Genomic DNA, 21,675 nt, shown 5'->3' with positions numbered 1-21,675 from the left:
TTTTCATGTGGAAGGAGAGGTGTGTATTCTGTCCGTGGGCGAATATTCCAAATATCAGTGTGACTGGAAAAAATACTGAGGTACAGCCAAGTCCATGTTATCGTGGTGACTGTGGAGAAAGAGTTTTTGTTTTTGAAAGTCTGAAAAATCATGGCATGTTTCCCAGGAACAATTAAGCCACAGCTTTGCTTTGTAGAAGGACAAGTCTTTAATTAACCATGCAACCAGAAAGACACCAGGATACCTGCACCTTGGGAAATACTATGAAAACGGGATTGTTGTAAAGGAGTTCATTCTCGATCATGGATTGTAATCCATTGGCGTTGTCACGTCGATTCCAGCGCCGTGGGGAAATACTGGAAATGTGATGAATGCAGTGTAGGTTTCAGTTATTAAACTGTAAAAGGTGCAGAACAATTTAAAAGGATGTTGTCAGGGCTCAGGGGTCTGAGTTATAGGGAGAGGTTGGACAAGTGAGGATTTTATGTTTAGAGCAGAGGAAACTTGAGTGGATACTGTTCTAGAAGTGTGTAAGACCATGAGGGGCATGGATAAGGTGAATGCACTCAGTCTTTTTCCCAGGGAATTAAGGACTGGAGATCATCAGTTGGAGGGGAAAGAATAGAAGGGAAGCTGAGGGGCAACTGTTGTACACAGAGGGTGGTATGTATATGGAATGAGCTGCCAGTGGAAGTGGTTGAGGTGGGTACACTCACAACAGGTAAAAGACATTTGGACAAATACATGGATAGGAAAGGGTCAGAAGCAGATGGGCCAAGTGCAGGGAAATGGGGTTAGTGTGGATGGACATTCTGGTCAGCATGGGCCAGTTTGGGCCAAAGGGCCTGTCTCTGCTGCAGGATGCTATGACTTTAAGTGCATCTGCTATTTCTCCCACTAACTCTGTTGATATCCTGGGATGTATTCCATCAGGGCAATGAGACTTATCTACCTTTTAGCTTCATTAGCTTGCCCAGCTCTAACACTCTCGTGATAATGGTTGTTTCTAGTTCCTCACTTCCTCAGTCTCCTTATCAATTACTGGCATGTTCTTCGTATCCTCCACTGTGAAGACTGACTGCTGTGTACTCATATTCCTAAATCCTGCTGGATAGGGATAACTAGGTACAGAACTTTGAGAGGTCTTCTTAGAGTCTTTATTGATGAGACATGGCAGTTACCTGGATAGTGTACATGCAGAACACCTCCAGGCAGCATCAGGTAAAGCCCCACCTATCCAATGTAAAGCTCCCATTCTTATACCTTTTGTGGTTTGGGACTTTGAATAGAGACTCTCTCTCTCTCAGTATTATCTCCATGGCAACGGTCAGTTAGAAAGTCGAGTTCAGGTTCGCACTTTGTGGTTAAAACATACACCCCTGTGGCTCCCTCAAGTATCTGACAGGCACTTCAGTTTCAGTGGGGCCGTCTATCGGGATTCTGATATGGAGGAGCTGGTGTTGGGGTGGGGTGGACAAACTTATAAATCACACAACACTAGGTTATAGTCCAACAGGTTTATTTGGAAGTATAAGCTTTTGGAGTGTGCTGTGATTTGTAACGTGATCAGGATTATCTCTATGGTAACAGTTAAGTGCTTCAACAATGAAAGGCCACATTTCCCCACACAATAGGTTCCCCTCTAGCAGTGTAAGCTGCTATTCCAGCCCTGGGGATAGCTACTCATCACTTTTCTCCCCCAATCCCATCTAGCTTTCTGTTGATCTTTAATGTTTTTCTAATCTCCTAGTTTCTCCTTGGTCTTTCTCCTTGTATGTTTTCTATTACAATTTGATAGACTCCCTTATTTCCTGAGCCACTCATGGCAGATTACTCCTTTTCCTACAATCTTTCCTTTTCCCTGATTAATACTTTTGCTGAGCACTTTGAAAAGCTCCCCCACTGTCAGTCAACTTTCCCACGTTAAAGTCTTTGCTTCCAGTTTACATTAGGATGAGGCAGGAGTTGGCTATTGTAGTCTCCTTTGTTTAAGCACTGGATCTTGGATTGGATCTAATCTTCCATCTTTCCAGCTGTGTTCTAAGTTCAACCAGATTTATCAGAAGTCTTTTATCAGATTACGAGGGGAGGCGAAGTTTCCTGGGTATTTTGCGTTTCATTGTCAGAGACCTTGGCTTTGTATTAAAGTACAGGATAGGTATTCACAACAGAGTATTCTGGACGGTGTGAATGTCCTCACAGTCTAAACCCATAAATCACTGTCTCCACTCAGTTCAAAATTGCAAAATCATTATCTCCTACATGCTTCCTCACTATCTAAGTTTGGAATGCTAATCCACCTGACTATCCTGCTTTTTCCAAAAATCTCCTATGGTGAAGGTGGTGCGTTTTGGATTCAGCTTTCCAGTTATTACCGTAAGAAGATAAGCGTTGGGCACAGGAGAGGCAATGCAGCCCTTCGAACCAGCTCCACCATTTAATACGGTGATGATTGAGCTCACCTCGGTCTCAGCTGGGTTTTCCCACCTGCTCTCTTTCACCCTTCATCTCATTGCAAATTCAACATCTGTATCTCTTCATTAAATCTGCTCATTGTCTTGGCATCCACCGCATTTTGAATAGGGAATGCCACAGATTTGCAACACATTGAGATATTCATGAGAATAGAATAGAGTCCCTATAGTGCAGAAACAGGTTATTCATCCATCGAGTCCACACCAACCTATGATGAGCATCCCATTCAGACCCACCCTGTCCCTGTAACCCTGCATTTCCCATGGCTAATGGCCTAACCGGCACATACATGGACACTGTGGGCAATTTAGCACAGGCAATTCACCTAACCTATACATCTTTGGACTGTGGGAGGAAGCTCGAGCACCCTAGGAAACCCACACAGACACTGAGAACGTGTAAACTCCAGACAGTCGCATCTGGCTGAAATAAAACCTGGGTCCCTGATGCTGTGTGGCAGCAGTGCTCACCACTCAGTTACCTTTCTGTCTCAATTGCCAGTTTCAGTCCATGAAGCAGCCAGTTACATGCCCCAGTGAATTGAATTCTAACAGCAGCATTGCCCTGGTAGGAGAGATTGAGGAGCTTGAAGCTGTCTTCTCTGGAGTATCTAAACATGAAACACTTCAAATGAACAAAATCGTCAAGAGCTCGATAGGATAGATACAAGAAGGATGTGCTCCTAGCCCTGTGTGCCTGGAATAAAATAAGCACTAACTACAGTATCTTTACCCAGCATCCCCTTCAGCTACATAAATGTTGAAGATTTATTTGCTGCTCTAATTCCACTCTCTTGATCACTCCCATTTTTAACTGCTGTAATGTTGATGACGGTGCAAATGTATAAAATTTAATTTAATCCATCCCAAAACCTCTCTGTACCTGTGTCTCACTTGTGTTCACCGAGACACTCCTTCAATCTGACCGCTTTACAAACCCTGCTCTGATATTTCCTTAGAGGGCTCAGAATTAATTATTCACAGAATTGTTACTGTACAAAAGGAGGCTGATTGACTCATCAGCTCTCCAAAGGATCACCTCACTGAATGCCATTCTTCTCCCTTTATGCCATAAACATTCCAATAACACCAGCGAGTTCACAACTAACCACAGCAATTGGATTTGTTTTGTTTGTTCATGGGATCACGGCATCACTTGCTTGAGCAGCATTTGTCATCCATTCTAACTGCCCAGGAGATGGTTCAGATTGTTAACTCGGACAAAAAGACAGAAAGAAAGATGCACATTTAAATAGCACCTTTGATGACCTGGGGCAATGAAACATGCTTCAAATCCAATGATTTCAACCTCAAATCTCTGAAAATACAGACACAAAGCTTCTTACTTGTACCAGGCTGTCTCTCCAGCGTCCTTTATTTCTTGAGAAAAGAGTTTTGAGCTGTGTACCCGTTCCTGGTGATTGTAACCTCTGTGTCCTTGAACGATGTATGACTGAACCTTTATTTTCCTGTTCCCTGTGAGCGACATCAGCAGCAGAAACAGGTCCTGACCTGTGCGGGTTTCGGTTGGAGTATTTGTATTGACAAATTCATTCTCACCCTCACATACAGTGTGAAATTGCTGTAAAACAGAAGGAAAGGATTGAGCGAGAACCAACAGAAGCACAAAGGCAGCGTGTGTACCTGAGCTGAATGAACCTGGCATGAGGAAAACGTGTCGACAATCACAACTAGTTAGAATCACAGACTCCCTGAGGCACACAAAGAGACTATTCGGTCCATCGAGTCTGCAATGACCCTACCTCCATGCCCCTACCTCCATAACCCCACATTTAGCATGGCTATACCAACCCACCTAACCTACACACTATAGGCCATGTTAGCACGGCCAATCCAGCAAATCTGCACATCTGTGGGAGGGTCATAGATTATGTCTAAGTGCTCAGGATTGTGGATGAAGGCTCACAAACACTTGACTCTGACACAAATGCTCTTTTTTTTCCAAAATAAAATCTGGGGGAAACTGCAACCGGAAAGATTTCTGATTATCTCATGAGGAAGAAAATTCAAAACTCGTGCCATTGACCCAGGGGCCCAGTGAAAGTTACAGAGGTTTGGGAACCATCAGAAATGTAACAGGTTGTGAGCAAGGTGGGGGTGAGACAAGGACAAAAAGACAGTCTGTCACTTGGGGGAAGGCAGGAGAGATTAAACAGCAGAAATGGTAGTCCCTCAAGGCCACGGGGAATGGAGTTAGGGCTGGGAAAGAAACAAGGAAACAAGGTGAGCAGCTGTCAAAGATATACATTGAAGAAACAGATTATAGCAACATAGAGGGCAGAGTACACAGTCTGAAATTGTTGCTGTCATTGGTGAGTACAGAACGCTGTAAAGCCTGGGTCGTTCTATTACAGCCAACACATACAGGATGGACTAAGTAACCTTGATCTGTGCTGGAACTTACTGACAAATTTAGTCTGAAGTTTGGAATTCAGGTCGGATGATATTCATAAATTCTCAAATTGGACTTGAGTTTAATATTCTGGAGAAATGTCAAATCGCAATGATCCCATTCTGCAGACTTTAGTCCATAGCCCTGCATGTTCCAGGGTTTCAGTTACATCCATGTCCTTTTATTCTAATGTGATGCTGGCTACTGCCTCTACCACCCCATCAGTGAGTTCCTGCCCCCCACCATTCACTCCCCTTTTTCTGAGAATTAGTTTCAATCTAAAACCTCCAGTTTCTGACCTCTCTGTTAATGAATAGCTCCTTCCTATTCACTCGATCTGGATTCCTCAGCATCTTATCACTTCAATTAAATCTCAGCTCATCCTCTGAAAACATCCCCAACTTATCCAACCTTTCCTCAGAGCAGACATTCTCCAATCATGGAAACATTCTGATCAATCTCCTCTGTACCCTCTCTGGTGAGAACACATCAACGTGGGGACTAGGAGTGAGTGTGAAGTACTTTAACCATGGATTAACTCATGTTCCTGACATTTCCAGTGTCACCTCCGTGTTCTTGTGGTTGTCGCTGATACACGAAGTGTCCTGGTTTTCCCACATGGAACTGGATGTGCACTCCATGGGGCTGGGATTCCCTACCATTTGTTAACTAATCCTAAATTAACTTCAGATTAAAACAAGATTATCAGTTACCCAACAATCAACTTCTTCCATTATTCTCAAGTCACCTTACTTTGTAAAATTATTACTATCTAAACACAACAGGTGTTTGCTGAACAAGTATTCAGGTATTTTCTCTGTTAGAATCACTTGAAGATTACTCCCTTCAGCTACATTTGGTGAATTGAACACTGATTGTAAATATATGAATATCAAATGGATTTGAGTTTGATGATAATTAATCTAGTCTGACATTCATGTTGATTAATATCAATATAAACAGCAATGGGGTTGATTCATACCTGCCCTCTGGGCAATTAGGGATGGGCAGGAAATGCTGCCGGGCCAGCGATACCCTCATCCTGTGAATGAATAAAGGAAAATAAAAGTCTCTACCCAGTGTGAATCTGGACATGTTCCACACTGCTGTGAACATTTCCAAAGCTAAGTTCTCTATATGCAAAAAACTTTATGGACTGCCAATACCATTGTTCATTACTTGGTGTGAAAAGAGAAAAAAAAAGTCCTACAAGTTGTGGTTATGAGTAAATTCATTGGTGTCTCAGCAGGATGGATGCCTGAGTGAATCCCTTCTCTTCCCCCCCCCCCCCCCCCCCCCCACACACACACACACACACACACACACACACACACACACACACACACACACACACACACACCAGGTGAACAGCTTCTCTCCAGTCTGACTGGTTTGGCCAGTTTCCAGGTGGGAATGGGTAAAGAATTCCCTTCTGGCATTCCCCACATTTCCAGAGTCTGTCCCTAGTGTGGCTGCACTAGTGTTTTGATTTCAGATAAGTGCTGGTGGACTGTTATACACACCATTACACACCCCACTCACCGCCCCCCTGCCCCGCCCCCTCCCAGAACCCAGTATAAAGCAGTAAACATTATCTCCTGCTGAGGAAGGACAGCCTGTGTTGGTCTGAGTAGGAACACTGAGCAAATTTACCTCAATAACAACTTAATCGGTGACCAGAGCAAGTTAAGTAGGTCCACATAAAATGCATTACAGCACAGAGAGAGGCCCATCAAATCCAAGCTGGCTCTCTGTAGCAGAATCCAATATTCTCATTCCCCCTACGTCCTCCAAACTCTGCAATTTTATTTCCCTCAGATCTGATATAATTGTTTTTATCAATCATTCATCTTCTCTGCTTGCACCACCATAACAGGCAGCATGTTCTGCATATTTCCAGCCAATACAGTCAGCAGAAACACTTGCTCATCTCCCGCTGTATCAAAACTTTACATCTGATCTTAATTCTTGTGCGATCACCTATTGAATACAGATATTTTTTGTCTGCTATATCTAGGTGTGTTATAATCTTATATAGCTCTATCAAAAATATATTCAACTTGTTTACTTCAAAGAAAATACAAATTTCTTCAAATCAATTCACTGACTGCATTTTCTTCATCAGTGAACCACACCAGTAAGTCTGTACTCCACACTCTGAAGATCACTCATATCATTCATTATTGATGTCTAATTTGTTCCACAAATCCAGACGAGACAAGTTTTCTGCACAACAGCAGTAGTTTTATTATTGGACAGCTGGCGGGAGTTTCAAAATGTCTCTAAAATAGCTGAGTGTCTACTTGGAGAGACTCTTCTTCACGAATCTCTGCCTTACCCACAGAGACAGTATATTTAATAGGAATTAGACAAAGGCATATCAGTCACATGGGCGATTGTCATTACATAGTTTAAAGCAGGTAATTATGACCTTACAAAGCTTGATGAATGGCGATGTCCTGTGATAAAGTGTGAATGGATTACAGAAACTTATTATCGTATTGTTCATGATTATGTGTTGATGGGAAGAGATTAAGGCAGAAGGGTTCTTCCTTCAGTAAATGGGGAATTCACTTACCTATGCTAATATGGAGGGGAGGTAAGACAATGGGAGTGGGAGGCAGTTTAACAGGGTTGTGCCCAGGGCTCTCAGTCTTGTCTGGAAAGGGCAAATTCCTCTGTCTGGGGTTACGGGGGGGAATCCACATGTGTTGCTGCAATGCATTCTATTTCGAAGGTCCAGTCCGCCTCCCCCTACTGAGGTGTTCTGTCTGCATTGTAAGAGTACAGGCCTCGTACTCTTACAATGCAGCAGTAAGTCCTTTGGCAGGAGAATGTTTAACCCTTGAGTCGCCAATGCATCCTGAAAGAAAGCAAAGTATGAAACTGGCCCCTCTGTGGTATTTTAACTTCCCCATTCTGACCAGGAATCTGGTGACAGAATTGGATGCAATGATTGACTGTGACCTAACTAGAGCTTTATCAATGACCAGCATCTTTTCCATGAGTTTGTTATCATTCGTTCTATTAATGAAGCCCAGTGTCCTATACGTTTACTCAAAACACTTTATGTTCTCTCTCCTTTAATGACTTGTACACATTGGCCCCCATCCTGCTGTCCTGCTCCCTGTGTCTGTTCCAATCAAATATATATTTCCTTTCTACACTGCTTCTCTCAAAATGCATCAACTTACTGTGTGTTCTAAAGAAGAGACATATTCCACTCAAAATATTATCTCTCGCTCCACACATTCTACCCCCCGGAAAACAGAACAGGACAGCACTGGGATAATCGGCCCACTATGTCTGTACGGATCATGATGCCATTCCAAACTAATTCCATTTCCCTGTACATGGTCCATATCCCTGCCACCCCATGCCTGCTTATGTGTCTGCCCAAATGCCTCTTAATCATTGTGATTGTTTCTGCTTTTACCATCTCTCAGGCAAGTACATTCTAGTCACTGACCACCTTCTGCATCAGAAACTGGCCTGACATAACTTCCTTTAAACTTGCACAGATGTTGTTGGAAATACTCAGCAGGTCATGCAGCATCTGTGAAGAGAAATCAGTTAATGTTTCGGGTCTGGTCACCCTTCCTCAGAAACATTATCGCTGATTTCTCTTCACAGATGCTGCTAGACCTGCTGAACTTTTCACAAAGATGTTTTTGTTTCTGCTTTACTGCATCTGCAGTTGTTTTGGTTTTCATCTCCTTTAAACATGCCCCCTCTCCCCTTAAACCTACGGCCTCTAGAATTTGTCATTTCCACCTTGGAAAAAGATTCAGATTATTCACTCTGTGCCTCTTGGGTCACCCCACAGCCACTGACTTTCTAGTGACAGCAGTCCAAGTCGTTCCAACCTCTCCCAATCCAGACAACATCCTGGTAAACCTGTTTTCAACCTCTCCAAAGCCTCCACATCCTCCTTATGCGGTGATCAAAACGGCACACAATACCCCAAAGGTGGCCTGATTACAGTTTTATAATCACTCCCCTGACAGAAGGCGAGCCTGCCATCCACCTCCTTCACCACTTTCAGGGAGCTGTGAACGTACACCTGAAGATCCCTCTGTATATCAATGCTGCTCAGGGCCCTTCCGTTTAGTGTATACATTCCTCTTGCAATGTGCCTCCCAAAATGCATCACCACACATTTGTCCAAATCAGATTTATATGTAATTTCTCCATATAACCTTCTGACTGATCTTTCTTGCTGTGTCCTTTGACAACATTCTTCACTGTTCACAGCTTCATCAATTGTACCATCTACAAACTTGCTAATTCAGTTGTTTACATTTTCTTGCTAATCACTGATATATGTTGCAAACAACAGATGTCCCAGTTCTGATCCTTGTGGAACAGAGGCACTAGCCACAGACCTCCAGCCAGCGACATGCCCCTGCACAACTGTTGCTGGGAGAAGTATCAAAGAGGAGCCTGAGTTTAGCAGCGCGGTGACCTTTATTCAGCGCTCCTTACTTAAGCATGGTGGGAGAGTTCACTCTCGAGAACTCTGTGACTTCCCCAGCCAAGTACAGCTGGGTTTCCTTCATGCGTTCCGGTAATATTTTCTCCCAACCCGATCTCCTGGGTTTAGAATGTCAGCTCAGATATTTCTGTGCTCCCTTTCCCAGTTTCTGATTCTCTGTCCCTCTACAACTTCCCCTCTCAGCTCATGCAGTTGCTTTGCCAGTTCATTCAAGAATTGTTTGACCCTATCCTTGCCATTGGACATCTCGGGCACTCCCAATGCCACACCCTGTGGCACCTGCGTAGTCCGTCCGGTCACTAATACAAAGGGGGACTGCCTTGTTCCCTTTGCTGGGGTTGATGTTAATTTAATTAGGATGGTGGAGAGTACTCTAACCCATCTCTGCCTGCCTCTGGGAGGGCCTTAGTCAGACTAGCTTTCGGTGTCTGCTTCATTCCTTCTGCTGTCCCTGAGCTCTGGGGGTGGTATGGGAGACGGGATTTCCGTTCAGTACCAAACAGGCCACAGGGCTGTTTAACTATGTTCCCCGTAACATGTGTCCCTTGGTCAGAATCTGCAGGGGAATGCTTCCACCCACTGCGTAAACCTGTTTATTAAGACCCAGCAGGATCTCCTTCCCTGAGATTGGGATGGGGGTGTATGTAAAATCGGTGATTGTTCCCATGGGCCCCTGGGTCCCTGCTGCTGCCTCTATTTTAAACTGATTGCTTTCCCTGGCTCATATAGTGTGTACAAGACTACACCCCTTCAACAAAAAGCTGCTGTATCTCTCCCTGTTCCAGGCCTCCCCCTGTAGTGGAGCATCTGATATTGCATTGTATCCTTCCCCATATGGGCCAGTCCATGATATGGTAATGTTTGTCTTACACAGTGCAGTGGCACTGCTGGATCATCCAGACTCTGTCTTGTCCTATTACTGCCCCACCCTTTTCCCATTCCTCTTTCTCCTGTTGTGGGACTGTTTCTGGGAATATCTTTCAACCTTCCTCTCTCACTTTTAGATTAGACTTACAGTGTGGAAACAGGCCCTTCGGCCCAACAAGTCCACACCGACCCGCCGAAGCGAACCCACCCATACCCCTACATTACCCCTTACCTAACACTACGGGCAATTTTAGCATGGCCAATTCACCTGACCCGCACATCTTTGGACTGTGGGAGGAAACCGGAGAACCCGGAGGAAACCCACGCAGACACGGGGAGAACGTGCAAACTCCACACAGTCAGTCGCCTGAGTCGGGAATTGAACCCGGGTCTTCAGACGCTGTGAGGCAGCAGTGCTAACCACTGTGCCACCGTGCCGCCCACTTCTGCAGCTACTGCCACTGCCATCTCCTCAAATGTCTGCACTGTTTCAGTCAGTATTTTACCTGCCTTAGCCACATACTCACTGCCCCGTTGGTGTGGGGTTTGTACTTCCCTGTGAGCTCTAATCTTCATTAATGCTGCTTCACTGGGAAGGTTAGCTGCTCCCACTAACTCTCTGACCGGTTCCTCATGCTCTATGTGGCCCCCAGACAGGGTGATATACCCTCACCCAGCCCAGGCCAACACATGGTCATGAACAATACCAAAGGCATGCTGACTGTCTATGTATATGCTGACTCCCTGACCCCTGGCTAATGTCAGTGTTTCTGTCAGGGCTTGTGATGGTTCTGCCAATTCTGGCCTCCACAAAAGGCCTCCAATAATTAAACAATCTAAAGTTTGCCTGACCCCTTCGCGATGTGCAGATGGATAGTTTTAAAATCATGGTCTTTCGTTCCACTGGGATTATCCCCTCTGCCTTCCTGATTTGATCTCCCTGATATGATGTGCCAGGTACGCCTCTACCTACCTTCCCAGTTGCACTCTCTGTGGGTTAATTTTAAGCCCGGCCTGCCTGAACTGACACAATACAATGTTTAATATTTGGATATGTTCTTTCTCACCAACTGAGGTGATGAGGTGTTGGTAAGATTAAATAGACTAACTTCATCAGCCATATATCGGTGGGATATACTGGAATATTATGGGATCCCTGAGATAACTGGATCCAGGTGTACTGTTTTCCTTTGATAGTAAACACCAGCTTATTCTGCCATTATGGACCAGAACCCATTCACAATATCAAGGGCTGAGACTATATCCTGTTGCGATTTCAATCCATTAAATACAGTGGTGTGGTTTGCTACTGTAGGATACTCTTTAGTGGCGGATTTACTGAGGGAGGTATAATCAATAGTGAGGTGGGATGAGCCGTCTGGATTCAGTGAATTCGTCTGGGATAATGTCGGTCTGACTGTTCCCTGCTTCTCTCAATCTGTCACTGTCACAATTACTGCCTCCTCAGCTCCAGCTTTAATGGGATCCTGTTTGTGTGGAGAGTGAGAGGGCCCTCGATCTTTACAGGATCCACAGATAACAACCCACATTCCTGTTTGAGTTCCCCACACTGCTGTTTGGGTCCTAGCTATAACTCCCCAGATTCCCTGACTGTTCCAGTCTCCCTGCAAGGTATCTACCCTGGAGATGTCGCCTCTCCTTTGCTTCCTGTCCCGGGCCTGGCCAGGTTGTTCCCATATTACAGTTTGTGTCTCTACATCACTAGTTGCTCCTAACTGTTCTAAAATGGCAACTCCCAGAATGGTGCCTTCCTCAGTTTCACACTCCCATATCTGAATATATTTTGCCATATCGGTGATCTGCATCGGGACAGGTTTATTTCATCCAGCTTCCTCGATTCCCTCTCCAACTGCTCTCATTTTAGTAATTGAGAGGGTGGGGGCAAATCCATATTGGTAACTGATATAGCTGCTCCTGTATTAATATTTATTAATACAGCAAACACAGCATCAATAAATATTCATGGGCTCTGCATGTGCCTACGTGAACACAGGCCACACACAATGTGAACATCTATCTCCCTCTCTCTGCCTACGTTCCTTGGCTATGTGCCCTTTCCTGCTTCCCTTGTAACATTGTGGGTCTGATTACCCTCCCTGTATTGAAGCTATTCCTCTGTGTTTCTGCGTTTGCCTCAGTTCTCATGATCAATTCAGCATTTGGTTAGAATTATCTCCCACTGGGAGTCCCATGTTTATAATTACAGTTAAATGGGGTCCCATGTCATCTTTTAAACACATCAAACCTATTTCATCATCACACTTTGGGGTTTGGTAATCCCCCATGGTCCTTACACACCTCAGGTTTCCTCTCTGTATGATCCTCGATATTACCCTTGGGGCCCTGAGTCACCAAGGTTATTTTAGCCCATTCAGCCTGTCCCCTCCCCAGTGTGTCCCTGTGATATCTGTAAATGCCTGGAGCCACTGATCGGCTGTGCACTGGGGGGACCGGCTCACACCCCCACCCTCTCATTGTAGGGACAGCTTCTGCTGTACACGTCAGGGCATCTTGGCCTGAGAGATCTTGGCTGACACCATCTTCGGTGAGACTGTGTACCTCAATTAATTCATCCATATTGTCTCAATAAGGACCATTAATACCATTTCTCTATCAGGCTGGGTGTTCATTCACCAACACCTGTCATTCAGCGGGGTAAACGGTTAAGGTTTGGTTTCTGTCAGTTCCCTTTGTGGCTCCCTACTGTCTAGCCAAGTTGAGCTTTGATGCCGAGCGGTGCCAGGGACACGGCCTTCTGGGCCTTACAGGGCGGTGGGTCTTCCCACCCATTGCTGTCCCTCTGTCGATACGTGGGCGCTTCATCATCTAACCCGTTTTACCCAGTGTCACCATCCTCACTGCCTTCTGAGGAGAGCAGGGCACTAGGTACATCCCCCACTGTAACTACTACCTGGCCCTTTAGCTTTAAGGCCGCACGCCTGAGAGTCACCACCTTCACTTGTTCCTGTTTCTCATAATAATGTAACCCATCCTGTCCTTCCTGGAATAAAACAGAACAAAATGTGAATTTGGTTTTACTTGAAATATTTATAACTTGACATTCACTTTACGGGTCTATCGAGGTGAGAATTGTACTGTGATTATTTAAGTGAATTTAACATGATCATACAGTGAAAATAACTCTTAACATCAATGACAATGAATGAACTGAATAATATGTGATCATTTGTACCAGTTCTTGCAATGAAAATTCGATTTTATTTTAATGTTTGTCACCCATTACACCATGGGCATTGTTATTAGGGAATAAAGTAATGGAAGGATATCAGAGAAAATAAATAGACTTTAATTTTAGCTTCACTGCAATAATGAACCAAAACAATATTTGGAAATATGGGTAAACTACATAACAAAGTTTCCAGTGTCATTATTGACGTGAAAACTATTTTAGTTTGCAAGTTGTTTTGCTCTAAGAATAATTGGAAATGAATTGTGATTATGAATTGACCATTTAAAATGTACTTTGAAGAGAATAATTAGATATATTTTTGGAGGAAATTAGGGAAGGAAATAAATATGTATACATTGGTATTAATAGTTTAAAAATGTTTGGAAGTTGACTAGGAATATTTGATTGAGAGAGGCTGCATGATTATAAAGACTAATTCACCTTTTCCATTGCATTGTTGGTTTCACTAGAATCTGTTGTGGTCTAAGCTCTTGTTGTGTGCAATGGACTGTCACTAATAGCTTAATTAACCTGCGAGTCTCAGATCAGGTTTCCTTTGTCTGTCAGTCAGTCTGTAAGTGCGCGACACACCTGCTTTTCTGAGGGGAAACAGAGATTCTTTTCAAAGGAAATAAGTGGCAGTTCACACACCATAGGCAGGGAAGTGTTTTTCTGAAGAATTTCATTGTCTATCTATAAACCGATGGTATCTGTGTTTGTCAGTTTGTGGAGGATTCAGTCCTTTGTTCTCAGCTGTTTTATACAAGGAGTTGTTACATTATGTCTTTGCCAAGAATATTGTTTACTTTCCCCTTTTACTGTGATTGTGCAGGTTCGACTATTCTGTGAATCAATAATGTTCAGTAACTGAACATTGAATAGTTTAGACTCTAACAGAGCAGTTGCCTTGTTTTCAGCTAATTATTCATTTTTTTAATTTCCAGGTTGTGTAGAATGTTACAGAAACAGGCTCTGAGCAATGTTTCCATTCACTTGTATTGGAGACACTGACAGCCACGTGGTCAGTCAGTTTCAGGCTGATGGATCAGTTTCTCTGTCCTATTAGATGGTGGTCTCCTGCTCAGTTTCCGATGGCTCACGTCAGCGTCAGTCCATCAGCTGCTGAAACCCTGTATCCAGCATTTGTTCCCTCTCACCATGACTACTCCAATACAGTCCCAGCTTGTCTCCCACATTCTACCTCCATATCATCATGATCACTTCAGATTCTACTGTCTGTGTCCTTGCAGCAAGTTGTGTCAGACACCTTCCTCAGTTTTAACCTGATCTACATTATGTTCAGAAAGATATTTTCAAAATTTGGTTCACTGCTTTTAAACCTACCCGTGACTTCACCCTGTCCTCCCTGCATATTTCCACACCTCCCTGGGGTATCTGCACTTATCCAATTCCAGCTGTGTGAGAGTTTCTTACTTTGTTCTCCTCCCTGTTGGTGGCTTTAGTTTCAGTTGCCTTGAACCTAAACTTGGTAATTCTTTTCCCCCATTCCCTTCAACACTCCTTAATTCTTCCTGTTTGATCAAGGTTTTGGTTCCCACCCTTTGTAGCTCGGGAACAGTCCTGTGGTATCATTGCTGAACTGTTAATGCAGAGACCCAGCGAATATTCTGGGGTCCCTCATTCGAATCCCACCACGGCAAATGTGGAACTTGAATTTAATCATCTAGAATTATGAGTCTATTGATGAAATTATTCTCCATTGCCTGGATCACTGATGTCCTTTACGGAAGGAAACTGCCATCCTTAGCTGGTCTGGTCTACGTGTGACTCCTGACAGCAATGTGGTTGGCTCTTATCTGCCCTCTGGGTAATAATGTTGCCCATAGCCAGTGGCACCTACATCCCAGTAAATGCATTTTAAACAAAGCTCTCATATCTTGGATCATGTGAGAGAGAAGCAGAAGGTGGCCATTCGGCCCCTCGAGCCTGCCCAACCATTCAATAAGACCAGGCCTTATCTGTTAGCAATTTATATCTCCCCCCAACATCCCTTAACAAGAATCTATCAACCTGTGCCTTAAAAATACTCAGTTAGCCCACCTTCTGGGACAGAGAGTTCCAAATTTGAACAGCCCTCTGATGGGAAACAAATATTATCATCGCTGTCCTTAAAGGGTGAACCCAATTTTAAAGCAGTTTCCTCCAGTTCAGGAATGACCCACAAGTGGAAACATCCTTTCTACATCCACCTTATCAAACCATTCAGGATGTTAGATACTTCAGTCATGTCACCCCACACTCTCCCAAACTCTAACTATAACAAACCTATCCTATCCAACCGATCCACATTTTATTTCTGTCACGCCGGGTGTGAGTGGGGTTGAAATGTTGTGTTATGTTTATTATGCAGTGAATGTGTTGCTTCACTGTGTGGGGTCTAAGAGTCAAGATGAGCCATACTAGCTTCCCTGTCTCACTGTATTACATATATCTTACATCACTGCCGTGTTTCCATCCCTCCCTACCTCATCGAACTAAAAAGAATGACAGAGATCGAGAAAAGTTGTTAGAAAATTTGTTGTTGCATAAAAGGTATTTGGTCTGTTTGTAGAGATTGCATTGTAATTGTAGTAACCAGTTAATTAAAAGTTACTGACAAAATCTTTTAAGAGGATCTACTGTTGGTGGTGGAAATGCTGCTGGTTCATATAAGAGAGGGCTGGGGTGAATACTGTACTTGGTTTTGATGAGAAAGTTGAGCAAGGTCACATTCTTTTATCTTTGTCAATAAGGGGCAGAGATTGCAGCTAGGACAGTGTGGAGCTGTTTTGATCTTGTAGACATTTTTAAAATATTTATTTGATGTGATGTGGGTGTCACTGGCTGGGCCCAGCATTTCTTGCCCATCCCTAGTTGCCCTTGAGAAATTGGTGATGAGCTGTCTTCTTGAGCCGCTGCAGTCTACCTGCTGTGGGTATACAGCACAATACCTTGGGGTGGGGATTTCCAGGATTTTGACCCAGCGACGGTGAAGGAACAGCTATATATTTCCAATTCGGGATGATTACTACCTTATAGGGGAACTTGAAGATAGTTGTCTTTCCATCTAGCTGCTGCTCTTGTCCTTCTCGATGGAAGTGGCCATGGGTTTGAAAGGTGCTGGTTAGTGAATTCCTGCAGTGCATCTTGTAGATAGTATACACTGCTGCTACTGAGCATCAGTAGTGGTGGGGGGTGGATACTTGTGGATGCTGTGCCAATCAAGCCGGCTGCTTTGTTCCAGATGTTATCAAATTTCTTGAGTGTTGTTAGGGCAACACTATCCAGGCAAGTGGGGAGTATTCCACCACACTCCTGACTTGTGTCTGGTAGCTGTTGGACAGGCTTTCAGGAGACAGCAGTTGAATTACTCTTGTAGCCACTGTGTTTATGTGCTGAGACCAATTCAGTTTCTGATCAATGATTATTCCCAGGATGTTGATAGTGGGTGTTCAGTGATGGCAACACCATCGAATGTCAAGGGATGGTGGTTAGGTTATTTCTTATACGTGATGGTCATTGCCTGCATTTGTGTGGGATGTATGTTACTTGCCCCTTGTCAGCCCAAACCTGGATATTGTCCAGATCTTGTTGTATTTGGACTTGGACTGCTTCAGTACCTGAGGAGGTAATTAATTATTAACGTTCAATAACCATGAAATTATGCAAATTGCTTTTTCTATCAAATGTCATGGACTGTATCTTGTGGTCACTCTGATATTCACTTTGCTTATCTCCTTACTTCCTTCCTGATTCAGACACCAATGTTTGATCATCGATCAGGATAAAATTACATCAATTTCTCCTTCTTCAAAGTGCACTGATAGATTTTCAAAATCTAAGTGTTGCTAACATCTAATTATTGTTCAGTTCAGTAGGGGGTATAAATGTGTAATAATGGCTCAGTACATGAGGTAATGTGAAGATATGGCAGTGTACAAACTCACAATGATTGTGAATATCAATTTTTATTTTAACCATATAAACACAGTTGAATTGTTTTAATTATATTTGACTTCAATGCTCACATTCATTGTATTTCTGATCACAATAAGAGTGAACTATTTCTTGTGACAAAATTATTTAAAATTCATGTCACTTTTTTATGGACACAAAATAGAATTAACACCCGTTTGTTCTCTCCTTTACCAATCACAGTCATGTTTGAATTGTACAATGCTAGCTTGATACAGCACGGAAACGGGCCATTCAGGCAGCCCGGCCAGGTTCCCTAAACTAAACTAGCCCCGTTTTCCTGTGTTTGTTCCATATCCCTCTGGACGTTTTCTATCCATGTAACTGTCCAAAAGTCTTTTAGATGTTATAATTGTACCAGCCACCGCCTTTCCTCTCTCAGCTCATTCCATGTGAGCCAAACACACTTTGTGAAAAAAGTTGCCCCTCAGATCCCTTTTAAATCTTTCCCCCTTACCATAAATATAATTTACACCGTAGAATCTTTATGACTGCAAAGGTATTAAAAGTTGAGAGGTACTTAAAATCAGCATAATACCATTCATAGTTTAGTCAGTGAACGGAAGCAAATAAATTCAAGCTATTGTGAACATCACAATGAACAACAGATACAAGTTGAGAAAATGTTGGATTGAAAAACATTTCAGTAGACACTTGGATATTTTCTATTCAACTCTGAGGTGCTTTGACACATCTCTGTTGAAGGTTGGAATTGAACCTGTACCTCCTGGTCTTTCAGTACATATATTACCAGAGCCCTACATAATGTTCCTATGCAAGAAGGGCAGGACTATAATCACATACTTACTGTGCTTACTCACAGGGAAAACTGCTCAAATATTTATTGTGATAATCAGACCGGGTTGTATTCGACCATTCCAGTGTGTAATGGACCGATAAAAGGAATTAGTAATTTCTAAAAATGTTGGAACGAAGCAACAATGATCTTAAAAAAATATAAATCTCATGATAATCAAGTAAGTAAATATGTTTGAAGCCGTTATTTATGTACTCAAAATTAAACTGCTTTGTAATGCATATGACTTGGGAAAAAAAGCATTAGTCATTCAATGTGAGTATTAAGCGAAAGATCATTTCCCTCATTTTCACAAAATTGTGATTTCGAAGAATTCAAGATTTATTGTAAAAGAATAGAGCAAACATTTGTTAATTCTGGTTTGTGTAGACAAGAAACACGTGAAATTAATATAATGTTTAACATGAAAAATACTTAGCTCTTATTGTAATAATCAGAAATATAGAAATGTTAGCATTGAAAATGAAATACAATCAATACAAGAATGCAAAAAACTGTGGATACTGGAAATCAGACACCAAAATAGCTGATAACAAATTTAAGAATGATGAGAAACCCCTTATTGCAATGTAACTGTGCAATATGTTGGAAAGAACTGAAATATTGATGTGAAAACTAGTTAGCCATCTCTTAATTGATAAGACTGATTAATAATCATTTAATTAAAATGAGAATTCAAATGAAAGAGAATGAGATAGTTACTATGAGTGTTGGGTGAGAAAACTTTGCTTGATTTCAGGTGTGTTGACCTGAAACGAGTGTAAATATTTCATCAAGATACTGGCACTAAGAAATAATAGCTTCAACTCTCATGATGGTGTGATAATTGAAATTACAATTAAAGAATAATTAATGTTAGAACTCAACACTTAAAATGATTCAATATTTTCAAAGCAGTTTGTACTAGATATTCAATAAGGTCAGTAAACTGAGAATTAAAATATTGGGTTAATTTCAAAACAAAAATCACACCATCAGAGATTATTCATCAGAATAGTTTTGTCACTGAAAGAAACCTCATTTATTCAAGAATTCTGCATTTTCCTCATTTTCTGTCTTTTTCCCCACAGGAATCTGCACTGGAACCCGTCTGTTTGTGGGACAAATATATGTAAGTGACATGAATTAAAATTTAATTTGGTGAGTTAATAAGTTTGCAGATGATACAAAGTTCAGTGCAGTTGTGGATAATGTAGAGGGTTGTCAAAGAATGCAGCAGGAAAAAAATAAATCGCTGATATGGGCAGAGAAATTAAATGGGCAGAAAAACGTCGAATTTCCTGTTCCTAGGATGCTGCCTAACCTGCTGTGCTTTAACCAGCAATACATTTTCAGCTCTGATCTCCAGCATCTGCAGACCTCACTTTTTACTCGAAGATTTTAACCTCCTGCGAATCCTCTTGCAAGGATGCCTCCTTGAAGAAGCTCTCTTCCTCACTCTACAAGGATCTCAGTGAGTCTCTCTCTCACTGCACCCCCCAGGTCATCTCCTCTGCACATTCCTGATGAAGGGCCCTGGCCCGAAGCGTTCAATTTCCTGTTCCTAGGATGCTGCCTAACCTGCTGTGCTTTAACCAGAAACACATTTTCAGCTCTGATCTCCAGCATCTGTAGACCTCACTTTTCACTCAGAGAAATTAAAGGCAAAGTTTAATCCACACAACTGTGAGGTGTTTCACTTTGGGAGTTCAAATATTAAGGAAAAGTAGGTAATGGCAGGACTCCGAACAGCTTTGTTGTTCAAAGGGATCTTGGCATTCAAGACCATGGCTCCCTGAAAGTGACTATGTAAGTAGTTACGGTGGTAAGGAAGGCAAATGGCATGCTTGCCTTTATTGATCAGGGAACTGGTTATACAAGTCAGGATGGCATGTTGCAAATTTATAAGACTTTGGTTAAGGCATACTTAAAGTATTGTATTCACTTCTATTCGCCACATTATAGGACGGGTATGGAGGCTTTGGAGAGGATACAGAGGGTGTTTACCAGGATGCTGCCTGGATTTGGAGACGTGAGAAAAACTCAGGTTGCTTTTTTGTGGAGTGGTGGAGGATGGAGGAAGAATTGATGCAAGTCTATACAACCAGGAGATACGGAAATAGGGCTGACAGTCAAAATGTTTTTCCTAGAGTTGAAATGTCAAAAGTAAGTGACATGCGTTTAAGGTTAGGGAAGACAGTTCAAGGGGCATGTGATGGGTAATTTGTTTTTTTACAAAGGGAGTGGTAGGTGTCTGGAATGAACTTCCAGGGTTGGTGATAAAGGCAGATACATTAGGGCTTTTTAAATGTTCATTTAGATAATTTGGAAGGATATGGACCAAGGGTAGACAGAAGGGGTGAGTTTACTTTGCATTATGTTCTGCACAACGTTATGGGCCAAAGGGCCCATTCCTGTGTTGCACAGATCTTTGAGAGAAAACTCATGTCTAACACATATGACATATAATCTAATCAATATTTAGTCACTGGTATCAAAAATAGGAATAAAATAAGTAGAGAATGAACTTGACTCTAATCTAAAGATATAGTTTGACATTTACACAGGTAATGCTTTGGTTTTTTTTCTGAATTATCAGATTTGATGGAGATGTGTTGAAAATGTTTGCAGTTACTGATCTGCTAAACCAAAATGACCGCTTTTAAACTGATGATTGGACTAGAAACCTTTGAGAAAACTTGAAAGTATTCGGTAAGGTGAGATGCACATCATAATTTAATCCTATATTTCTTATTGCCAATACTCCAATAAAACTTTTTTTTTCACGTCTATACCAAAAAGAGTGATTTTCCATCCAATGCTCATTGGAAATATCTGAATGCCACCCATTTCAGCAATCAAAGTAATCACAGCCTCATCGATTAAGAGATATCTAATGACATTTCGCCAATAATTACTGTTTATTTCGGCAGATTGTATGTTCAAACAGCAATGTGAGATTTCTCTTTAATATTCAGTTCACTGACAGCATATTAATAATTTAGTTATTGCTAATATCTAATAACTGATCAATCCAGTAAGGGATAGAAAAGTGGAATTAAGGCTCAGTGCATCAACTGATGGAAAGATATTGCAGTGTTCACTCTCCCAATTATTGTGAATATCGATGTATATTTTGATATGATTTGATTATATTTTTCTTCAACGTGAAGGTTTATTGTATTTCTGATCTCAGCAGGGGTTAAATATTTTAAAGCTAAAAATATTCAAATTTGTGACTTTTTTTGTAAACACGAGAAAAAAACTTACATGTGTTTGTTCTTCCCTTTATCAATCAGAGTAAGTTTTGAAGTGTTGGAAGTTGTACATGTGTGTAAGGAAAGGGAGCTGCCTGCAGCTGAATAGTCAAAGTGAATAACTTTTTTTGGTGATAAGCATTCTAATTATCTTTTCATTATCAGAAAAATTGCTTTAAGCATATTC

General features: G+C 42.1%; 1 long non-coding RNA gene across 4 annotated transcripts in view; it reads left to right on the top strand.

Annotated features, from left to right (window-relative positions):
* Positions 1-21,675, top strand: part of LOC132829116 (uncharacterized) — a 44,235-nt gene that overhangs the window by 6,247 nt on the left and 16,313 nt on the right. For 2 of the 4 annotated variants that reach the window (XR_009646204.1, XR_009646205.1), the window contains exons 3-4: positions 19,323-19,363; positions 20,831-20,943. This is a non-coding gene — a long non-coding RNA (uncharacterized LOC132829116). Of the gene's footprint in view, positions 1-19,322; positions 19,364-20,830; positions 20,949-21,675 lie in introns of all 4 variants that reach the window. The other 2 variants (XR_009646202.1, XR_009646203.1) reach the window with 1 other exon arrangement.

The sequence above is a fragment of the Hemiscyllium ocellatum genome, chromosome 28 (genome assembly GCF_020745735.1).
Source record: "Hemiscyllium ocellatum isolate sHemOce1 chromosome 28, sHemOce1.pat.X.cur, whole genome shotgun sequence".
Classification (NCBI taxonomy): Eukaryota; Metazoa; Chordata; class Chondrichthyes; order Orectolobiformes; family Hemiscylliidae; genus Hemiscyllium; species Hemiscyllium ocellatum.
Note: the sequence above shows the minus strand (reverse complement) of the source record. Positions and strands in the feature narration are given on the sequence as shown.